Source organism: Lygodium microphyllum, unplaced genomic scaffold, assembly GCF_053477565.2.
Source record: "Lygodium microphyllum isolate KBCC unplaced genomic scaffold, Lygodium_microphyllum_v1.1.10 scaffold_35, whole genome shotgun sequence".
Taxonomy (NCBI): domain Eukaryota; kingdom Viridiplantae; phylum Streptophyta; class Polypodiopsida; order Schizaeales; family Lygodiaceae; genus Lygodium; species Lygodium microphyllum.
Window position 1 is genome coordinate 1,062,908 of NW_028229518.1, and position 22,191 is coordinate 1,085,098.

A 22,191-nucleotide genomic window follows, 5' to 3' on the forward strand; every position below is an offset into this window, starting at 1 on the left:
AGTCTAGGTTTCTATCCATTGGTGCAATTGCATCCTATGAATGGAAACTAGCATTCCATGTGTTTTAATTTAATCACAATTACGAAGCATGAATTCTAGATGACTATTCATGCACTGAAGTGGTTTAAAAACTATTATTTTATGTGAAATAATGCAAAAATATTATCATTCTATGTGTGTAAAAGCTATCATTCTATACATATAAACTTATGCAAACTCCATGCTCTACCATTTCATGCATGCAACCTATTACTTGGAGAAAAAAAAATCCTAAGGCTCATTCTTGTTCCATGCATGTAACTACCCCTTTATTTCTTCTTCTTGAAATAATACAAAATTAATTACAAAGCTTAGGTTATCAAAAGAACTTGGGTTTGATTCGTGATCGTAGGGGCATTTGTTGCATTGGTCGCTCCGCTCGCCTCTCCCGCATTACTGATACCATTGGTAGCTCTGGCACTTACACTTCCCGCAACTCTCTTTTTGGGAGCCATTTACCACGCGGAGTTTGGATAGTCCTTACCTTAATGGGCCTTCAAGATGACAGACTTGGGAAAGGAAAGTTCATGAGTAAGGTGACCTTTGCCGATGAGGGGGTGACTTAAAAAAGTGGTTGCTCGAACACGGCCCTCGACACCTTCTCCACTCACCAACTCTCTCTCTCTCTCTCTCTCTCTCTCTCTCTCTCTCTCTCTCTCTCTCTCTCTCTCCTCTTCTCCTTCTCTCTCTCCCTCTTCTTCTTATTTTCTTCTCTCCTTCTACTCTCTCTCTCCCTCTTCTTCTTCTTCTTCTCTTATTCTTCTCCTTCTCTCTCTCCATCTCCTTCTCTTCTTCTCTCTCTCTCTTCTTCCTCTTCTTCTTCTTCTTCTCTTCTTCTTCTCCCCTCTCTCCCTCTCCTTCTCTTCTTCTTGCTCTCTCTTCTTCCTCTTCTTCTTCTTTTTCTCTTCTTCTCCTTCCCTCTCTCCCTCCTTCTTCCTCTTCTTCTTCTTCTTCTCTTCTTCTCCTTCTCTCCCTCTCCCTCTCCCTCTCCCTCTCCCTCTCCCTCTTCTTCTCTTCTTCTATGTCTCTCTTCTTCTCGTTCCCTCTCTTTCCCTCCTTCTTCCTCTACTCTCACGGGCAGGGGCGTTGTTCACATGGGGCAGGGAGGGTGCTGTTGTCTGCCACAAGCTGGAGCGTGGGTTTTCCACCTGACAAGCTAAAGGGGGGGAGGTTTCTGACGGAAGCCCGGGGGGGCACTGCTGCTGCTGCAACGGAGGGGGGGAGGTTACGAAGCACGAGGGGGGGAGGACCTACAATTCTAACGCCAGGGAGGAAGGGGGAGCCTCCCTTATATGGTGGAGGGGGGGAAGACGACTGCCACCCCTCCCACCTGGGGAGCTGCATGCCCCCCTTAACACACACTTCACTCCCTCTCTCTCTCTCCCCGACTCGACGGGGAGAGAGAGAGGGATAAGAAATTTTACTTTAAATTTTTTTAAAAAAATTAGGGGGGGTATATTACAGCTGAAAATCTCCTTAGGGCTTACCCCCAGTTATTTTGGGCGTCTGAGGCCGTTTCAAGCCCCGTTTTAGAGCCGCAAGGTTGCGAATAGCAACAACTACCCTTCATGGAAGTCCCCTGTGATGACGAACTTCCTCATTGGAAAGGGCCTTTATGAGTTTGTTTTAGGTAAAGAAAATGAGCCAGAGCTTGGTATCCCTTCGACTGCAGATGAGTTAAAAGCAATGAAAGAGTGGAATGTGAAAGACAAAAAGGTGATATACTGGCTATCTGCAATCATTGATAATACTATTCTGGGACATATCAAGAATGCATAAACTTCACATGGAGCTTGGACAATTTTTGAGAGAATGTTTTTAGTAAATACAAAGGCACGAAATATTCAACTCAAGAAAGAGTTGGATGCCTTGAAGAAAGGAAAAGTTTCTGTCAATGAGTATATGTTGACCCTCTGCAGGCTGTTGGGCAGGAGAAAGCTAAAGGTGAATGGATTCTTTTCTTTTTCTTGTCTCTCCCAAACCACTAGCTCTGCATGGAATCCAACTGGGATGTCATCAGGGCAAGGTGGGAGGGGTGCGGACGGCTGCACGGATGGCTTGGCCCTTAACTACTTCCTGGCTTCTTCGACTAACTTCTTGCGTCTCTCTTTAAGTGCGGATTGTCTCTCCGCAGATGGGTCCTCCTGTTGTTGCTCTTGAGACTGCGGTGAGGGGGGTTGTGGGATCACATCCTCTCTGAATCTGCCCATGTCGAATTTGAGTTCTGCTTCCTTCCCTTGCCGGTCTCCTTGGCATCTATTTCCTATGGGGGGTTAGGTCGGCCAGCAGTAGGTATTTCCTTTGCTCTTCCAGGCTCAGTCTAACCTCCACAGGTTGGGGTGGCATCTGCAGTCCTGCATGCAGGGCTCTACGTGCAATGTTAAGCTTCTTTTGTGCCACCTCCAATGATTCTTCCTCCTTTGGGCGGGTGGCATCCATGATTGTGTTGAGGAAGGCCTTTTGTTGGGTACCAAAGGCCACCTGGGCAGCTTCTGCCTTATTCTCTGCGATGATATTCTCTTTTTCCACCAGAGTAAAGCGCCGTGCCAGTGTCTTCACCCTTCTTTCATTCTGCATGGCCCATTCCTCTGCTCTCTTGTTCATCTCTTCTAGGCTCTCTCCTTGCCTTAGAACCAGGTTTGTGAGCCTTTGTTCTTGGTCTTCTCGTTCTCTGACCAGTTTCTTTTGTTTTTCTTTTTTGGAGTTCAACTGATCGGTCAGGGACTCGATCTCGTTCTGCTGCTGCTCCATGTTCTGTTTTGTTTCCTCGTCCCTGGCATTGAGCTCAGCCATAAGCGCTTCGACTTTGGCGGTTTTTGCAATGAGCTTCTCATATTGCATGATCAGGAGCTTGTGTTCTCTTTGCATTTTCATAAGTTCATGTGTTTCATTGTCTAGTAGCTGCCTCCAGTGCTCTTCCCTATCATCCTTAGCCTTCACTTCTTGCTTGAGATCCGAGATCTCCCTTTGCTGCATGGCTATCATTCTAGTTTTGTCGAGTTACAAGGTAGCCACTAACTCCTTTTCAGCCGCCGCCAACTAAGCCGCAGCTATCTTTCATTCCTCGTTAGCTTTCTACAATTGGGAGAGTAGCCCAGCAACGTACTCGTCGTAGTTAGCTGATGGCATCATCATTGTGTGGATTGGTGATGTCGAGGCTTCCACCTTCTGCCATTTAGGGTCTTGCCTTGATTCTACATCAGTGACTGGCCTCTTTTACCCTGTGGCCGTAGTTTCAGTGCTTTATCCCTGGGCCATTTCTTTGTTGATGAAGTATTGCATCCATGCCATGAAATTCGAAACATCGGCACTGGTCGGGATGCTGGGGGTGGTGGTGGTTGGTTTGGTGGGAGGCACCATGAGGGGAGGAATCAGGTGAATTGGGGCTTTGTCCTTGCCCTTAATGATAGGGGGCAGCACGATTTCCGGTGCCTATGTGCTAGAACCAGGCCCTTCTTCTCTTTGCGGGCTCAAATTTCCCAATTCATCTGCCCTGCTTTGTTGTTCGATAGACCGGCGTATAGCCTCAGCTAGGTCTTCTTCCTCCTTTATTCTTAGTTCCTCGTCTTTCTCTGTGGCTTTTCTTTGCCTTTCCACTTCTGTTTTTCGACGTTCTTCCTCCTTTTTGTCTTTTTCTTCCTTTTCCTTCTTTTTTCTCTCCTCAGCCTCTTGTTTTGACGCCTTCTTTGCCTTCTGTAATTCCTCCTTTTCCTTTTCTTCTTCATGTTTCTTCTTCTTCTCCCTCTCCTTGGCCTCCTTAAGGGATTCTTTTTTGGCCCTTTCCAAGTCCTCTTTCTCCTTCTTGCGGCCTTCGTCATCCTTTTTCTTCCTTTTGGGTTGTTTTCTTCTTGGGTTTCTTGGTCGTCTTCTTGCTTTTCCGTTCTTCCCCTTCTTTCTTGGTCTCGGTTTTGTTAGTGGACCCTTCTTTGTCCTGGTGAGGGGGTGACCTATCCGGCATTTCTCCTTCTCCTTCTTCTGCATTATGTGTCTCCTTTACTGCCTCTTGGATGAGCGCAGTCAAAATTCTTCCGTAGCTGATAAATGAGGCCTTGGATGAGGCCTTCTTCCTTTCTGTGGCCTTGGAAGCTGGAGACTCTCCACCTGTTGGCGCACTTCCCAAAGCTAGTGCTTTAGCTGCCTGGTCGATGATTTTGCGCACATAGCCATTCCAATCGACTTCATGCAGGGTATAAGCCGCCATATTCTCCAGTACCGGCACACTGATTTGGTGCAACAATGCATTGTAGCGCTAGCTGGAAAAGAGCGCGTGTACCAGTTTTGCCTACAATCTAGTTTCTGCATCAGGGATATCTTGAATGCTGATACTATCGTTTGTCAGCACGTCCTCCTTTCTCATCCCCAGCATGGCGTAGACATCTCTCTTCTGCTTCTTTTCTATTTTCGATTCTAGTCCGAGTGCCTTTTCCACCAAGGCGGGGATTAAGCAAACCAACACTTGCTTGACATTTTGTCCCCTTCCTATTGTGACGGTGCTGCATTCATTGTCGAGGTCGTAAGACTCTGAGAAATTCCATGCACCTTGTGTGGTCAGGTTCTTGTGCGAATCTTTCCAGGTACTTGGTGAAGTTGTTGTTTTCAACGACTCTCCTGGCCACCTCTTCCTTGGCCCACCAATCCTTCTATGTTGTGAATAGTTTGGAATTTTAGTTGGTTGTAGGCGTGGCTCTCTAGGGTGATGCTGTACTGCGCTCTCTCCTCTTCCCTAAATGGAAGCCAGTGGGCACGGTCTTGTTGCGATATTTTGCGTTCCTGTCATAAACCATAATTTTCATTAGTGCTTTCCACATAATAATTTGCTGATGCTGAAAAAGAAAAACTCTATGCTTTTTGAATGAATTCATTAAGAACCAATGTATATTTTCCTTTTCAGACTTTGACTTTTTGCCCTTTACTTCAAAGTTTCCATGCCCTTTTTCCTACCCCATCCGTTTTTCATAATATATGTTTATGTGTTTCACTAATTTTGATTTTATTGGCCTGATTTGATTCACCTTACCCCCTCCCCTTCTAGCTTGAGAAGAATCCTTCCTAGGATTTAGGGTGAAAAGGGCAAGGGCAGGGTAGTATGGTGAGAATTTGCGATGGATGATGAGAAAGGTGGACAGGAGATGCGCTATCATTTCATTGATGAAGTGTGTGCCTTGGTCACTAACCAGTTCGATGGGGTAGCCAAATCGCGAGATCACTTGCTCCCATAAGAACTTGGCAGTCGTCCTAGAGTCGTTTTTTCGTGTGGCTCTTGCCTCTGCCCATTTCGTGAGGTAGTCCATGGCCACAATGATGTACTTGGCTTGTGAATACTGTGCCGCAGGACTGATGGGTCCTATGAAGTCAATTCCCCATTTTTCGAAGGGTTGTCGTGCAATAACTGGAGTCAACTCCATCTTATCCTTGCGAATCGAGACTTTTGTCCATTGGCACTCGTCACAATGCTTGACGAATCGCGCTACATCGCAGAAAAGCGTGGGCCACCACAGTTGAGATTGCAACACCTTTCGTGTTGTCGTATCTCCGCTAAAGTGCCCTCTAGCAATGCCACTGTGTGCCTCTAAGAGCACATCGTGCATCTCATGTTTGCATATGCATCTGCACAGCAATCCATCTTGCCCCAGCCTATAGAGTTGGCCTGCGATCAGCTGATAGGGCTGGATCTTAAGGATTAATCGTCTAAGTCGGGCTTTTTCTATCGGTCGATCGGGCAGTCCATGTTCAAGCACTTGGACTATGTCATCCGCCCAATATGGCGTTAGATCAACCTTGAATAAATCCCTCTCGCTGGACAGGTTAAATAGATGGGGGTCGGGTAATTCGTCAACAATGCCTTGTCCAATGGCTTCTCCTGTGGGGATGCGTGACATATTGTCAGCCATGTAGTGTTGTTTTCCTTTTCGTACAACCACAGAGAAGTCGAATTCCAAGAGCAGAAGGAGCCACCGAGCTATGCGTCCCTGTAGCGTAAGGTTTATTTACTAGATAGAGCAGGCTTGATGGTCCACAAAAAAGGTAAAAGGTATGGCCAATAGATAGTGCCAGAATTTCTTCATAGCAATTACCATGGCTAATCCTTCTCACTCTGTCGTCGAGTAGTTCATTTCCGTCTCAGTGAGTTGTCTGCTAGCAAAGCTCACTGGATAGTCTAAGTTGTGTTTGCCAGGTTGGCACAACACTGCCCCCACCGCAAACTTAGAAGCATCGATATGCACGTGGAAAGTAATGGTCCAATCTGGGGCTCGTAGAATTGGTGTTGTGGTTAGAGCCTTTTTCAACTCTTTATATGCTCGTTGGCATGCCTCGGTCCATTCGAAGACGATCAGTAGTTTGTACAAAGGTCTGGCGATCAATGCATAGTTCAGTACAAACCGCCGATAGTACCCCGTATGGCCTAGGAAGCATGGAACTCCCTTGTAGTTGATTGGGGGTGCAAGGTCAACAATAACCCTGACTTTTGAGAAGTCAGTGGCAACGCCATTCTTCGACACCACGTGCCCTAAGATGCATCCATGCTTTACCCAAAACTGGCACTTTAAGGGGTTCAAGGAGAGACGATATAAGTGACACCGCTCAAAGACTGCACGGAGTTTGTCTAAGTGTTCGATCCAGGTCAAGTGGACACAGAGATTATCGACAAAGACTTCCAACTCCTTGTGAAGCATGTCTCTAAAGATGGTGCACATGAGGCATTGGAAGGTGGTAGGGGCATTAGTCAACCCGAAGGGCATAACTATGTAAGCAAAGACGCCCCACTCAATGGCGAAGGCTATCTTGTGCCTGTCCGCAGGATGCACTTGCACCTGGTTGTACCCTAAGAAGCCATCCAGAAAATTGTAGGCTTCCTTGCCTGCCACTTGTTCAAAGAGGAGAGAGAGACAGGGAAACACCATATCCATGAGCCTTCAGGCTCTCAAAGTCATTTCTTCATGTTCCACACTAAAACTGAAAAGCACACAATACAATGTAGAGTAACCTAGTCTTAGTGTTGACTAGACTGACTAACTCTAGTCAGATCACCTACTAACACAAACCCGACTAAATCACTGTAGTCACATGGAGACAACACACACCTAGCTGTCACATATGTCGGTTACACACCAAGACAAACTGACAGGTGGAGCTTGATTTCTAACACTCCCCCTCAAGCTCAAAACAAAACTCAAATCATCTGTATCACTCCAAGTAGCTGTCTAAAGTAAATGAACTTATCTTTACCAAGTGATTTGGTAAAGATGTCTGCTATCTGGACTTCAGTCTTCACATGCTCCAAGTCAATCTGATCTGCTAAAACCATTTCCCTGATGAAATGGTAGTGAACCTCAATGTGTTTCGATCTTGCATGATATACAGGATTGCTTGCTAGCATGACACTGCTTAAATTGTCACAGTACAGCTTGACTTTGCTGTCCAAGTGTACCACGATACTCTGCTTTCGTACTTGACAATGCAACTGTAGGCTGTTTCTTACTCTACCAACTGATCATGCTACTACCCAATCCAAATGCATAGCCGTTGATTAACCTCCTATCATATGTGCAACCAGCCCAGTCAGCATCAGTGTACCCCATCAAGTCAAGGGGTTTCCCATATGCATAAAATAGCCCATGATCTGTGGTACTCTTTATATATCTCAGAATTCTTCTGACTGCATCCAAGTTTGGTTTGCGAGGCTTCTGTATGAACTGACTGATCAGCCACACAGCATAACTTAAGTCAGGTCTAGTGATCGTGAGATAGATCAAGCTGCCTACCATCTGTCTATACATAGTAACATTCTCAATCTCTGTCCCAATATCAATCTGCAGCTTGACATTTTGCTCTAAAGGCGTATCCATAGGCTTGCAATCAACCGAGGTGTAGAGACAACCTCAATCCCCAAAAAATATTTCAGCTCTCCAAGGTCCTTGACCTTAAACTCAGCCTGTAGACATGTCTTTATTTCAGCAATCCCATTTTCATCATCTCCTGTAATGATTAAGTCATCAACATAGACAACTAGGAAAACATAGCCACTATCTGTCTTCTTCACAAACAGACTATGATCAGCATCTCCCAATCGAAAACCATGTTGCTGCAAATAACTGCTGATGCAAGCATTCCATGCCCTGGGTGCCTGTTTCAGCCCATATAATGCCTTTTTCAGCCGACATACATGTGTTGGAAATTCTGGATGCACATAGCCTTCAGGCTGTTCCATGTAAACCTCTTCCTGTAATTCTCCATTGAGAAAGGCATTCTTTACGTCCATCTGCAATAGTTTCTAGCCTCTAACTGCTGCCAAAGCAATCACAGTTCTAACTGTAGCCATCTTTGCTACAGGGCTGAAAGTTTCCTCATAATCAAGAACACACTGCTGCACATACCCTTTTGCAACCAGCCTGGCCTTGTATCTTTCCAATGATCCATCTGATTTACATTTCACCTTATACACCCATTTGCATCCAATAGGTGTTTTGCCCTCAGGCAACTGTACCAAATTCCATGTACCATTTTCAACCAAAGTTGAATATTCCTCATCCATAGCAGCACGCCAATTCTCATCTGCAACAACTGCCTCATCAAACTTACTTGGTTCTCTAAAACTTGTTACTTTCGTCGTATAAGCATAATGACGGGCTGAATATCCAGTGTAAGTATACATGTCAATAGTAGTCACCCCATAGAGTTGGTTAGTAACCAAGGAACATACTTCATCAATGAAGTGATCACTCACTTATTATCCACCTTCATAATAATCCATAGAAAGCCCTCACCATATTATCCTCAAGCCAATGGTCAATTCAAGTCCATAGAAAATCCTCATTAATAATCAATAGAAAATCCTCACCATATTATCCTCAAGCCAATGGTCAATTCAAGTCCACAAATAAGATCTTGGTGAGTGTTTCAACAAAAGTAATCTCTGCCCCTCACGCAATGACTAAGACAAAAAGCCCATGGTAGCTTTATGGACATATAGGACGGCCTATAAAATAGCCACAAGATAGACTCCATTCAGATTGACCTACAAAACTGAAGCTATTTTACCAATGGAATTCTTTGTTCCAAGCGTGAGAATAGTAGCCCAAGAGAGATGGAGGGCCAAGAAGCATGGACAAATCGATTAGGAGAGTTGGAACGTCTATCTGAGACTTGTCTCATTGCAACTCATGCTCTAATCTATGGAAAAGCATAACGTAAGAGTTGGTTTGACAAACACATTAAACAACAAGACTTTGGGCAAGGAGACTTAGTCTTGTTATACTCTGTCAAGGGACACGAGTAGAAACTGATGTTCAGGGGATTGGGACCTTTGAGGGTTTGCAATACCAATAGAACAGGAAACGTAAAGCTTGAAACCATTAAAGAAGAGGGCATAGGTTTTTTCAATGGAAGTAACATAAAAAATTATTACCCTCAATCACATCCACTTCATGAACCTTCGCTGATAGAAACACCGATGAACTTGAGGGTTGCAACCATCACTAAACTCGAGGAGGCGGATGAGAAAATGGTAGCACCAGCCTAGCTGCGAATCATTGTAACCTCTCAAAAGGCATACACCCTTGATGCACTAATTGATGAGAGAGTTGACACAAATATTCTAATTCATGAACATTGGACTGCCATCGGTCAACCCCAATTGCAACCAACCAATCTGAGACTTAGCCCGTTTGGGGGGTAATCCTATCCACTCTTGGAAAAATGCAAATTAATAATTTATATCGAGACTGAGAGCCTACCCATCATATTTTATGTACTACCTAATGTTAACCTCAGTTCAAGATGACAGAAAAATGAAGCAAAAAGCAAAAAAAGAATAGAAAAAGAGTAAAGGTGCAAAGGCGGCCCCTAAAAGCTAAGCTGAGATGAAAGCGCAATTTTAAAAAGAAGGCACCTCAAAAAAACTCTTGTAAAAGAGCGCCAGGCTTCCTCATGTGCCGTTTGTAAAGGAATAGACAGGTGTAGACTTAAGGCATGAGGCAAGAAAAGGGAAATAGGAAAAAGGACCTTGCCACAAAGGCCGGTCATGTAAAAAGAGATGGGCGCCCATGGAATTTTAGGGCTTGTATATAAAGTTCAAAAAGTGAATGGAAGCTCATTCTTTTGGTGTGTGGCTAACAAGAGACCTCTCTTCTTCTCTTCTTCTCTTCTCTTTGCTTGTGTGTGCTCTTGAGAGAGGGAGTGTGAGAATGTGAGGGAGTGAGAGTGTGGGAGTGAGGGATCAAGAGGGTGAAGCTCTTCACCATCTCTTCTTCTCTTCTCTTCCCTTTTCTCGCGTGCATACGACTACGGTGGATGGAGCTTGATGGAGGAGGCTTGAGGATGCTTAAGCTAGCATCTAGGATTGTGGAGCTACCAGTGTGTGTGAAGGAGGAGGCAACTCATTTTGGCATCGAGGTAATCTCATATTAGTAGGTTTGAAGGCGCATCAGCTATGTGAGAGGTAACCATTAGAGCTCACTTGGAATGCTTGAAACAATAAGCAGTCCGTGGGTCTTGGCGGTTGAGCGAGAGCTCCCACATTTTGATTCTATTGCCAAGACCATGGATTCAAGCTTGAGCACTTACACTCCTCATATCGAGCATCAAAGTAGGGGATTCATCCTGAACTGGAGCTTGAGATAGGTAGGAAGTTGGGGGTTTTGATCTTTGATACAAGTATTTTGGTTATTTTGGTTGTTAATGATTGGAAAAGAAGGGGAGATCATTTTAGTTATTTGCTTTTGATTCTTGTTGCATTTAGCGTAGGTTAGGATTACGAAATCAGATGGGAGACGCATAGGGTTTACTACTGTAAAACAGGGTAAAACAAGCACAAATCGGGGTAAATGGGAAAAAAGAGTGGTTGGAATGATTAATGTTAGCAAGGGAGTGATTAGGATAGCAAGACCCTGCTCGGGAAGGGGTTTAAGGGCCAAGAGACCATAGAAGAGCTCATTTTTCATCCTAGCAGTCAGAGAGAGAGAGAGAGAGAGAGTTTCCAGCATTGATTCGGTTCAATCTTGTCATCAAGGAGTTCTTCGCACAATTCAGGTATATCAGAACATTCATGCTATGCATTTGTTGTGATGTGGAAGTCGGTGTATCTGGTGATTGCGTGGATCGTTGGATTCAATGAGATCATCCTTGGTGCGGCTGTCGTCGTGCGCGACTCTGCCAATCCAAGTGGCTTGGTTTTGGACCGAGTCCCAAAATCGGACCATTTGGCCCTTGGACCACCCAAACCATTTGGCCCTCGGATAACTCAAATCACTCGGCTTGGACACGTATCACTCGGCTCGTTCGAGTCAACCCCTCGGACCACTCAAACCACTCGGTCCTCGGCCAACTTGACTCGGCCCTTTTTCGACTCGTCCCACTAATGTGACTCGGCCCTCGGACCACTCCACCCTCGGCCACATTTGTTTGGCTGTCCGAGCTGCAAGTTCAGCCAGTGTCCCTATTCAACCATTCGGCCCATCCGAGTCTACCACTTGGCCCCTGCAATTCGGACGAGTTGAGCCGAGTCAAATTTTTGCAAATTTTGTGGAAGTTTACACCAGAGCCAACTAGATATCAACTGTGCCAACCTTTGTGAGCCATCTCGACGCTCATAACTCGATTCTAGCACAAGGAATATGCAAATTTGCAAGACGTAGCTGCTTAGCAGCTTGAGTAGTTTGTCGAGAGAGTCAACGCCTTAATGGCAGCTGGTGGAGATACATACCCCAAACGAACCTAAACCGAGTAAGGCGGCGCAACAAGAAACCCTAAAAGCTACCAAGATGGTCAGAAATTGATCAAACAAGCCTATCAGGCCTAAGACAAGATGAGAATGCGCAAGTCGCTTAGACACTAGCTCTTCGCACTCACCTTGACTTCTAGCACTTGAAGTACACCTAAGAATAGCCGAAAGCCTAATTGAGCACAAGTGCACAAAAAAGAACACACTCGCTGAGTGGACGTAACTTGAGGATTGTATGCAATAATTAAGGAACTCACTCAGATAAAGGAACGTGAAGGAACCCACCAATAAGAGGAGATCCCAAGACATAGATGGGAAATTGGAGCCTAGCATAGGACTAAGCGAATAGCAAAAGAGACGTGGATCTACCCGACCTCCTTAACCTTATCGACAGATTGGCGGAGCAAGAGAACACAACCATGTCGGAGGAAAGCTCAAATTGCATGGAGAACGAGAAACTTGACTTAGGAGTTTTTCTAGAAACGATCCAGCGGTTGGTGAGTAGCTACGACTCTCACGCTCTGTATGAGCACCGCGATAGAGCGACAGAAGCCATCATAGTTGACCTACAAGAGGAAAGGAAACTAGCCCACAAAGCACTACAAGGCATAGTGGAATACAACCGAGAATGGCAAACTAGGAGCCTAAGGCAGAACGCCGAGATGCGAGAAATACAATGAGTGTTGAACCTAGCAGGCAGAAATCGAACTGACCATGAGAGAGCGCTAGAAGTAGACTTGATGCTAAGTGAGCTTCTCATGAAGCGATTGCTAGACAACACGGTAGCAGAGCAGAGCACTGCATCATTGGCCACATCACTACTAGTGGGGCTAGGGGTGAACCAAGGCTCCAAGAGCCAGCCTAAGATACTAGTTTTCGCTAAGCATCTCGATAAGTACCAACCCCAAGACGATCCGTACAACTTTATAGAGCAGTTCGAGCTTCTATTTTTGCCTATGAACAGCAAGAAGCCTTGGACAAAATTACAATTAGTGAGTAGCAAGGCTCAGAGTTGTCGAGCTAGGGGGGAGAAAAAAGATCACTCTTAAAATCTCCATAAGAATAGAGCTACAATGGGTGGAGGAGGAATCTAAAAGGCTTGAAGAAGAGCGTAGGAAGAAACAAGAAGAGTACAAAGAACAATTGAGGCGATAGGAGGAGGAGGAGATAGCTCTGGCCATTTGGAGATCAAAGGAGCAGCCCTCCCAATCTCAAGAATTGGCGATGATGAGCCCAACACGAGATGACATACCAAGCAAAGTGCAGTAGTGGAAGAGGCATGACCAAGACTGGCAATGGAAGGCAAGGGTAAAGCCCCTCTACACCCAACCTCACCAATCATGGCCACCCCTACAATCACCCCTACACAAGGAACTGTTGAAGGGGTGGTCAATAAAAGAAATATCATGGTTTAGGTGCAATACTTAGTAAGCAAAGTGCAAGAAATTATGCCTACACCTCGCGAAGGAGCCCCCCTTGTAGGAACAAAGAGGCCGATAATAGCCACCAACACAGAATCACACTAAGACCCAAAGGTATCCCATTTAGAAGTGTGAACTGCTTTGGTGCCTTTAGCCATGCGCAACACTGAAGATCATGATGAATTGGTGAAAGAGCTTCAAAGCCAACTCAACAAGATGACAGAGGAGAAAAAGACTGTGCTTGCAGAGCTAGAAGAGGAGAAGATTGCTTTTGCAACCTACAGGGTGAAAAAAACTAGGGTGATGATCATTATCAATAGGGAAATGATTGCATTGAAAGAGGCCTTAAAGGCAAGACACGGAGAGGAAAGCTTGAAAGATATGTATAATGAGGAAAGAGATAATTTCATTGCCCTAGAAGAAATACATGCTTTCAGCTCTATGGAAAATAGACGCCTCGAACTGGAAAAGGAGGAGTTGAAGAGGCAAAGCGAGGAGGCAAGAAAGAGTTGCAGGTAGCAAGGACCCAAAGAGATGGGAAGACCACAAAGAAGAAACTGGTAGAGCTGCACAACCAACTTTAAGAAACTCTCCACAAGCAAGCCATATTGAGGGAACAAGTAGAACACAACAACAAGAAGTAGCAACAAATGCACACATTGTGGCAGGAATAGGAGCAGGTGATTGCCACACCCTAGCCCAGTGCCAAAATTAAGGGCTAGAGAAGATGAAAGAGAAAGGAGAATGGGCAGCCACTAAGAACGAAGACAGAGTCAAAGACTTAGCTTACAAAAGCTGGCCCATTCCGTGAGTGAACGCCTCATGGTGGAAAGCAAAGTCATGGCTCTATCTCGCGACACAGGAATGTTGGAGCAACAATGCACATTTTTTAGCACAATGTTGAATGTCATGCAGCCATGTGGAGAAGAAACACTGGAAGAAGTAGAAAGAAAACTAGAACTAGCAAGGAGGGTGCTACAACATGGATTTTATACCAAGGCACCCAAGCATAGCACCTGCTTGGGATTAGAGGAGCAACATGCCCATCTAATCTCAACTAGCTTAACCTCATGGGAACTCACCTTGCTAGGGCTTGGGGAGCTAGAGCAACAAGTGCAGCTGCCTCAACAAGAGCCAACCGAGCCAATTCAAGAAGGACCCGATTTTGAACAAGACTAATAAGAGGAAGTGAAAGTGGACTTTAGCCACCAAGAAATGCTAGATATGTGCCGACTGATGCGAATTTTAAGGAAAAATGGAAGATTAATGGAAGCAGAAGGCGTAGATCCAACAATTTTAAGTGGTCGTGGAAGACAAGAATTCAAATTTATTCAAAAGACTGATCTTTACAATGGTTGCAAATTGTTCATAATTATTTTGCATTCCTGACCGAAGTAAGACGAGTTCTTGGCTATTCGGGGCTTCAAGCTGTATGCACAGAATTTTCCAGATCTTGAATCAGTCGTCGAACGGAGAAGAAACTGAAGTCAAGCACCTAAAAGGTTAAATAATGGCCAAAGTGGGCATGGCCCTTTGGACCCAAAAAAGGGCACAAGTAAAAAAAAAATCAATTATGGAGGGATCATTTTTTTCAGCGCTGATTAGGAATGATGCCTCCATCATGACGATTTGCGGGGAAGGGTGGTGGAGGCTGAAAAGAAGTGATCAATCTGAACATTGCCATGGAATTCTTGAATTTTTCACTCTACATCGCTTGCTTTCGCACGTAGAATGGCTACCCAGATGGAGATCTCAAAAATCATTTTTTATCTCTCATTTATCTCTCTCTCCTCCAAGAGGTAGTTCATGCGGGGCAGAAGAAGGAGAAGAACAGGATGATGGAGAATGCTTGTCCGATATGTACTGGATTGGTGTAAGATGCTAAGAATTGATGATCCATGTTGTGTAGAGACCAAAGGTGGGTCCGATGACAATCCATGCATTCAATTTTCATGACTTGAAACTCGCAATTTAACAATATGTCTATATTATTGAAGAAAATTTACTTGTTTTTTACCGTTTATGGTCCAAATGGACGACATATGGAATGAAAAATTATATGAACCTTGTTTGACATGTCTTTGAGGGCTACAAGTAATAATATGCAAAAAAGTAATTAAATGTGATCATTATTAATTATTAAAGGCCCAAAATGTTATTTTTTAAAGTAAAAAAATAGGGGTTTCGTTTTTTAGGTGGAAAAATCGTGTTCTTATAGAATGAAATGAAAGATAATGATGAATCTCAAAAATCATAATCAAATTGGGTCATAAAATAAAAAATAATAGTATTTATTAATTAAAAATTAAAAAATCAAGAAAAATAAAAAATAGAATTTGTGTTTAAAAATTATGGAAAATTATACATGTGTCTGTGAATGTATGATAGGGCTAAAGCATGAGGTCTTAGCACTATTTCTATGTTAGAGTGCATATTTATTGCTTTTCATACAAAAATAATATGTTGAAATGCTCTCTAAACCTACCACCACATGCACAGCACTTAATGGTAGGGAGAGGGGGATTTATGAGTACTAAATATAGGTTGAAAACTTATTTTTGCGATGCACTTTACATATAGGACAAGTTTGGTTTAAGTGTGGAAGGGTTCAGTAGCACAAGTATACTTGGTGTTGTCCCTATGCAATGCCACAAATACATGTTAGTATGAAATAATGAAAGGAATTGGTTATGTACCTTCATGTTGCTAATTTGATTAAATAAAATGGTTGAGCATGATAGATCATCCATTTTTGCATCACATTCATTACACAGTATTGGAAGTATATATCCTAGATGCATAGCACCTATTTTATGAATGTTGGCCGACATTAAGAAGGTGAGGAGTCCTAGGTTGTAGGGTTAGTGATCCATTTCCTTTGGGAGACTTATTTAGTGAGGATCATACTTTATCTCTTAGAATGATTAATTAAAAGAGAGGACTATGTATCGTACGTGTTATATATTTGAATGGCGCATCTCAAGGCCAATCCTCGAAGTGTACGAGCACCGAAGTGAGCCACAATCAGCTGAGGGATGCTCCTTGTGTATGTGCTATGAGGTGCTAGACACCATTCTATTTGGGTACTCCTTGTGAGGAGTTAGGAAGGGATCCATTGGACTATAAATGATGCAAACACATGTTTAAGTTAGATTAATGTGTCTAGTCTCCGGACACTCCTGGACGTGGGGCCATGGGGTATTTTGGTTGAGCATAGAGGCCCAGCTTTGCCTTCCAGCTAGAGCCTTAGAGCTAGTGTCGGGCTCGTTTTAGGTCACGACAAGAAGAACAAGTGCAAGAACCAAGCCCCCCTCTACAGCCACAAGTACAACTAGAAGAGCAAGGGAAGGAACTTGTGCCAACCTGAACAGATGATGGAAATGAGTCACAAAGGCAAAGAAAAAGTGGAACTCGCCCGCAAGAGGCTCCAAGCTAAGACACTGCAAGTTCCATAGATGGCCATCCCTTAAATCAAGGAGTGTGCTTGTGTCAAACAACTAGGGCAAGGAACTTGCAATATGGGAGCAATGGCAAAACCATGGCTGCCCCTTCGAGTTCTCCTTCACCTTCCCTTGTATATTGGATAGAGTATTATCTCCCAAGGTGGTGGAGGATGTCATTAAGCTTTTAGCAAGGCTAGGAAAGGATTTGGGTAGAGGAATGGATGCGACACCCCATGAGGTGGTAGCAGGAACTTGCATATTACTAGGAAGATAAGGCGTTGGAGGTATCTTAGAGGGTGGAGGGACATGAGGCTCAGCGTAAGTGGTGCAGAAACATTTGGAACTCTAACTTTGAGGCTTGGATGGCTTTCTACAACACCCTACTACATGAATGGGATGATCCTACCTATAGCCCTATCCGAGAAGGATTGGAGTTGACTTCAACCAGGAGGTGCATGGCAGATACGACTTTCCTCTAATCTACAATATAAATGCCCCAACCCCGAAAGAAATCCTGATCTTCACCGAAAAGAATCTCTATCCATCCATAGCATGTTTTCTCAAAGACTTCTCCTCATGTTTCGATCCCACCTTCATCACCACATGTAACTATCTCCATTTATTGCGAATATTATTAAAACAAAAACCTACTATAGAAGAAGAGTAGTTGTCGCCCCTCTTTTTTGATATCAATGTTGGGATACATAGGTGTGCAATGGCACACCTCATGATGAGAGCCGCCCTCTTGCTAGCATTTTGTTTGAACCTCTTAGAAGACATGAGTGACAGTAGATTCACTGGGTGTAACCACCCATTTTTATCATCTACTCCACTCAATGTAAGAGCTAACTTGAAGGGGTATCTACATAGTAGGGCTTTCTAAGCAAAGTCCTCAAGCTAGCATGTAGTCTAGCCCCTGCTCATGAGAATGTGATGCTTCTTAGTGTACTCCCTTTATAATTCCAAAAAAAAAGAGAGAAAAAAAGAAAAGAAAATGGAAAAAAAAAAGGAAAAGAAACATAACAATGAAATCAACCCATCTGTACTCTAAGAACATCACAAGCACTACACCTAGGGGATCACCCTAGTCCCTCCCCCCCAATCACAACTTAGGGCACATCAAGGGCATGACATGATTGATAGACCTATCTCCCTAAGTTGTGCACAACACCTCCATTTACACGGACTGGGTTCTCAAGTCTGGGACAACACCTTAGGATGCTGACCCATCTCCCAAGTCCACCATCACTTGCACAGTACATTGCACGATAAGGTAGACACAATGCCCTAGGAAGTGCACTCTTTTTCTTTTCAGGAACATTGTAATGTGCGGTGCAACAGTAGACCAATATCTATGGAGGCCTTCATCAACCAATCATCTATCTTTGCTATCAACAACCTCCCAAAATCACTTCACAAAGCATGCCCAACATAGCCTACATCCCTAACAACCCGAAGCATAATTTCTCATCAACCCTCTATAAACTCAAGCACATACTCGTAGGTGCCATGGGATGGCACCCATCTAGAAGGGGGTAACATTACACCCTCGGAAGAACAAGATGGAAAAGCCAAAAAATTGAAAATGGAAGATAGTCTCAAGGCAAAAGAAAGATAGAGGAGAAAGGCGGACCCAGAAAAATCTGAAGACCTGAAGTATAGAAAAAAGCCTCGCGAATGTAAAAGGAAAAACACAATAGTAAGCACATCATGATATGCTGGCAAGAAAAGCACTAGTGCATTGCAATTCATTTTGTAAAATAGTGTTGGACTCTCTCAGGCATACCTAGAAAAGGTGTACCCAAAAAAATTTGAAGACATGATGTGCAAAAAAAACCTTGAACATAAAAGAAAGCATACAACAGTATGCGCACCATGATATGCTGGCAAGAAAATCATAGGGCACATTGCAATTCATTTTGTAAAAGAGTGCCGGGCTCTCTCCCATGCAAATTGTAAAGAATGAGAGGCCTAGGGTGAGGCCTATGCTAATAGGAAAGAGAAGAAAAGAGAGTAGAGGAAGTGACAAAGGCCAAACCAAAAAGGGGAATGGCCACCCAAGGAATGGATAAGAGAATGTATAAAAGTCAAGAAATGAAGAAAGAAGCTCATTCTTCTGTGTGGCCAAACTTGCTCTCTTCTTGCTTCTTGCTCTTACTTCATTTTTGTGCATTAGAGAGGGAGAGAGGGGGTGTGAGAGAGGGGGATAATGAGGGACCATGGAGAAGCTCTTCTTCTCATCTCATCATCTTCTTCTTCTTCTCTTTCCCCTTCTTGTGCACATGGCTATGGAGGTCAAAGCTCAGAGCTTGGAGATGGAGTTTGCTTGAGGTCGCATCTTGAGTCATGGAGCCATTGGCAGATTTTTGGGAGGAAGTACTTGATCAAACTCAAAGGTAAGCTCACTACATTGGTGTGTGGAAGAGTGCGCATGGTTATGTGAGATGTAGCCATAGCCTTGAAAAGATTGAAACAATAAGTGGTCCATGGATCTTGGTGGTTTGTTCATGCAAGGGGGATGACATTTTATAGTAAGACAACCTTGGTGACTAAATGAGCAACCCTAGAACATACCGTATTCAAGGATGTGCAAGTTAGTTCTGACAGACTTGTGAAACTTGACATCAACGATGTGCTATTAAAGGGCTGACAAAAAGATCTAAAAAATATTTGGGAGTTTCCCTTTCTAGATGGGATCAGCAAACCCCAGGGTATGCAAATATCTTAGTGGGCCTATTGTGTTGTAAGACCCAATGTAGAAGAGTTTATCCTATAACTAAGGAAAGTGATATTTTAGTCATGCTACACAAAGAAAAATCTATACAAGATTATGAATGTGTACTTTCCTCGACTGACAAAAATGAGAGGATTGTTTCTAGGTATTGTTATACTTAGCTTTTATAATGGAGTGCATTCATGTATTTTATTGCAAACTAATCTCTTACTTTACATTTATAGATATATTTTTCCACAATGATTGCAAGGTCTCGGCTAAGTGTCTCTAGCATGTGCTAAACATAAAAGCAAAGTATGGTAACCTACTTTTCTAAAGTTATTGAAGAAAGTATGGGAGAAGCATCCCTAGTTCAATGCTACTAATACAATTCTCACCAATGATTCTAAATACAAATAATTGAAGAACGAGTATGAGTTGTGCCTTTATATAAGATCATATGAGCCCACATATTATGACTTGGTTAAACCCTTCTATCTTATGGATGTCATTACATGACTGGATGGATGATTTGTTCCCAATTGCTTACTCTCGAACGCAAAGGAACCCCCTAGTTGGTATAGAGGATGATATCTCCTCATTTGTGGTTGACCATTTTATACAGCTGGAGGAGTATGCCTATAGGTTTGACCCCCTTACTATATCCAATGAGCACTGTAACCAAAGTTCTATACCCTTGGTAATATATAGTTTAATGTAATTCTATCTTTTTTTTTTGTTAGTTTGCGTATAGTATACATGGGTATCTATGCAATGTTTACTTTTTTGTTAATATATATACACTAGTTATTTTACTTTGCCCAATTTTTTTAGTATGTGATATTAATTTTGGTACTGTGTCAATAAAAGTAGCTGTGTATGATTCTCATATTATGCTAAATTTATGTACTTATTCCTATGTTTTGGGTCCATTGATAACTATGGAACCTGTATAGTACCAAAATGGGGTACATATTTTGCATGAAATTTGGTGCTATTATGTACTAAATTTGGTGCTATATGAAGTAGCATGTGTGAATCGTAATTAGTATGTTGGACATTTGTACCTCTATCCATTTTGGTACTATGATGTACTAATGTTGGTATTGTAGTGTAGAGATTTTGGTAGTATCATGTAACTTGTATATATCCTAAGTAGAATGCTTAACATCTATATCTCTATCCTAGGGTGTCGTTTCAATAATAGTTTAGAATTACTATTTTGCACCAAATTTGGTGCCATTGTATATCAATTTAGGTACTATTTGTACCAAATTTGGTACTATATAAAGTAGCATATGCAAATAGTAACTAGTATGTTGGACAATTGTACTTTTGTCCAATTTGGTACTATGACATACTAAATTTGGTTGTAGTAATGCATAGAATATGTCCAATTTGGTATTATGATGTACCATATTGAGCTTCAAATTTTGTACTGTTATTTAGGAATACTTTTTTGTACCAAATTTGGTACTGAACCTAAATTTAGTGTTATGATTTAGGATCATTGTTTTGTACCAAATTTGGTTTAGAATCACTATTTGTTTCAAATTTGGTACCCTAGTAAACAATATTAAAACAAATGTAGTCATACTTATGAAAGACGAATCCAAAAAAATACTAAAATAAAGGAAGTTTGGAAAGTAAGATTCTGATTGAAAGAAGTATAGATTTGGCCACTTGTAGCATCTAAATCACCATCAATATGAGAGAAACTTGATGATACATCTATCACAATAGGTGAGTCCCCAACTTTCACTTTGCCTTTTCTTAACATCTATGGTATACTTGGTGGAGGAACCTATGACCTCAATCTACCACTCCAAGGTCTATCAACAAGACCATGACTAGGAGACTCTTGTGGTCCACTCAATGTATGTGATTGCTAACATATTTTTTGTGCAGTCATACTCTCATGCTTATCAACTCCAACTACATTCTGCACATTACTATACCAACTACTCATTTCATCAAAAACAACATCCCTGCTAACTCTCAGCTCATGTGTAACACGGTTATAGCATCCATATTCCTTTTACTTTAGATAATATCCCACAAAAACACTTTTTTTTGCTTTGGGATCCAATTTACTGTGTAACTCATCAGGAAGATGCATATAAGCAATAAATCTAAATACTTTTAGATAGGAAAGATTTAGCTTTCTACCCATAAACTTCTCTTCATGTGTCATACCATGTATAGTAGCACTGGGTGTCCTATTCATAATGTATACAATGATAGCAATTGCTTCATCCCAATAGTAATGAGGCAAGTTTCTTTCTGACATCAATGCATGAGCCACCTATGCAATATGTCTATTATTTTGCTCAAAACTCCATTTTGATGCTACATAATATATCTACATATATACTACTTTTGTATACCATTTTTTTGCAAAAAATTAAAAAACTCATTGGAGATATATTATCTCCCTCAATTATGACCTTAGGCATTTAATATGCAACCATGTATCCTTTGCAAAATCAAGAATATCATCCCTCATATTCATAGATGACATGAAGCTATTGTATTTATCTCCAAGTCCATCTAAGTATGCATGCACAACATTATCATTAACTATCACGCTGGTAGATCCAAGAGCTTCCACAATACTCTTGATCTTCAAGGCATATCATTAATGGACATGTTCTCTCTTTTTACTTGGTTCAATGACTTGAGCTACAACTTTCTGGCCTTCGTGTTTACTTCAACAGCCTTGCTAAATTTTTCCATGCAATAGCAGGTGTTTTAGATTCCTGCGAATATCCCATCATGCTAACCATGGCCTTTAACAAATAGCCAATATGTGATTTTACTCTGTGTCTGCTTCTAATCTTTCTTAGCCTTTATCTA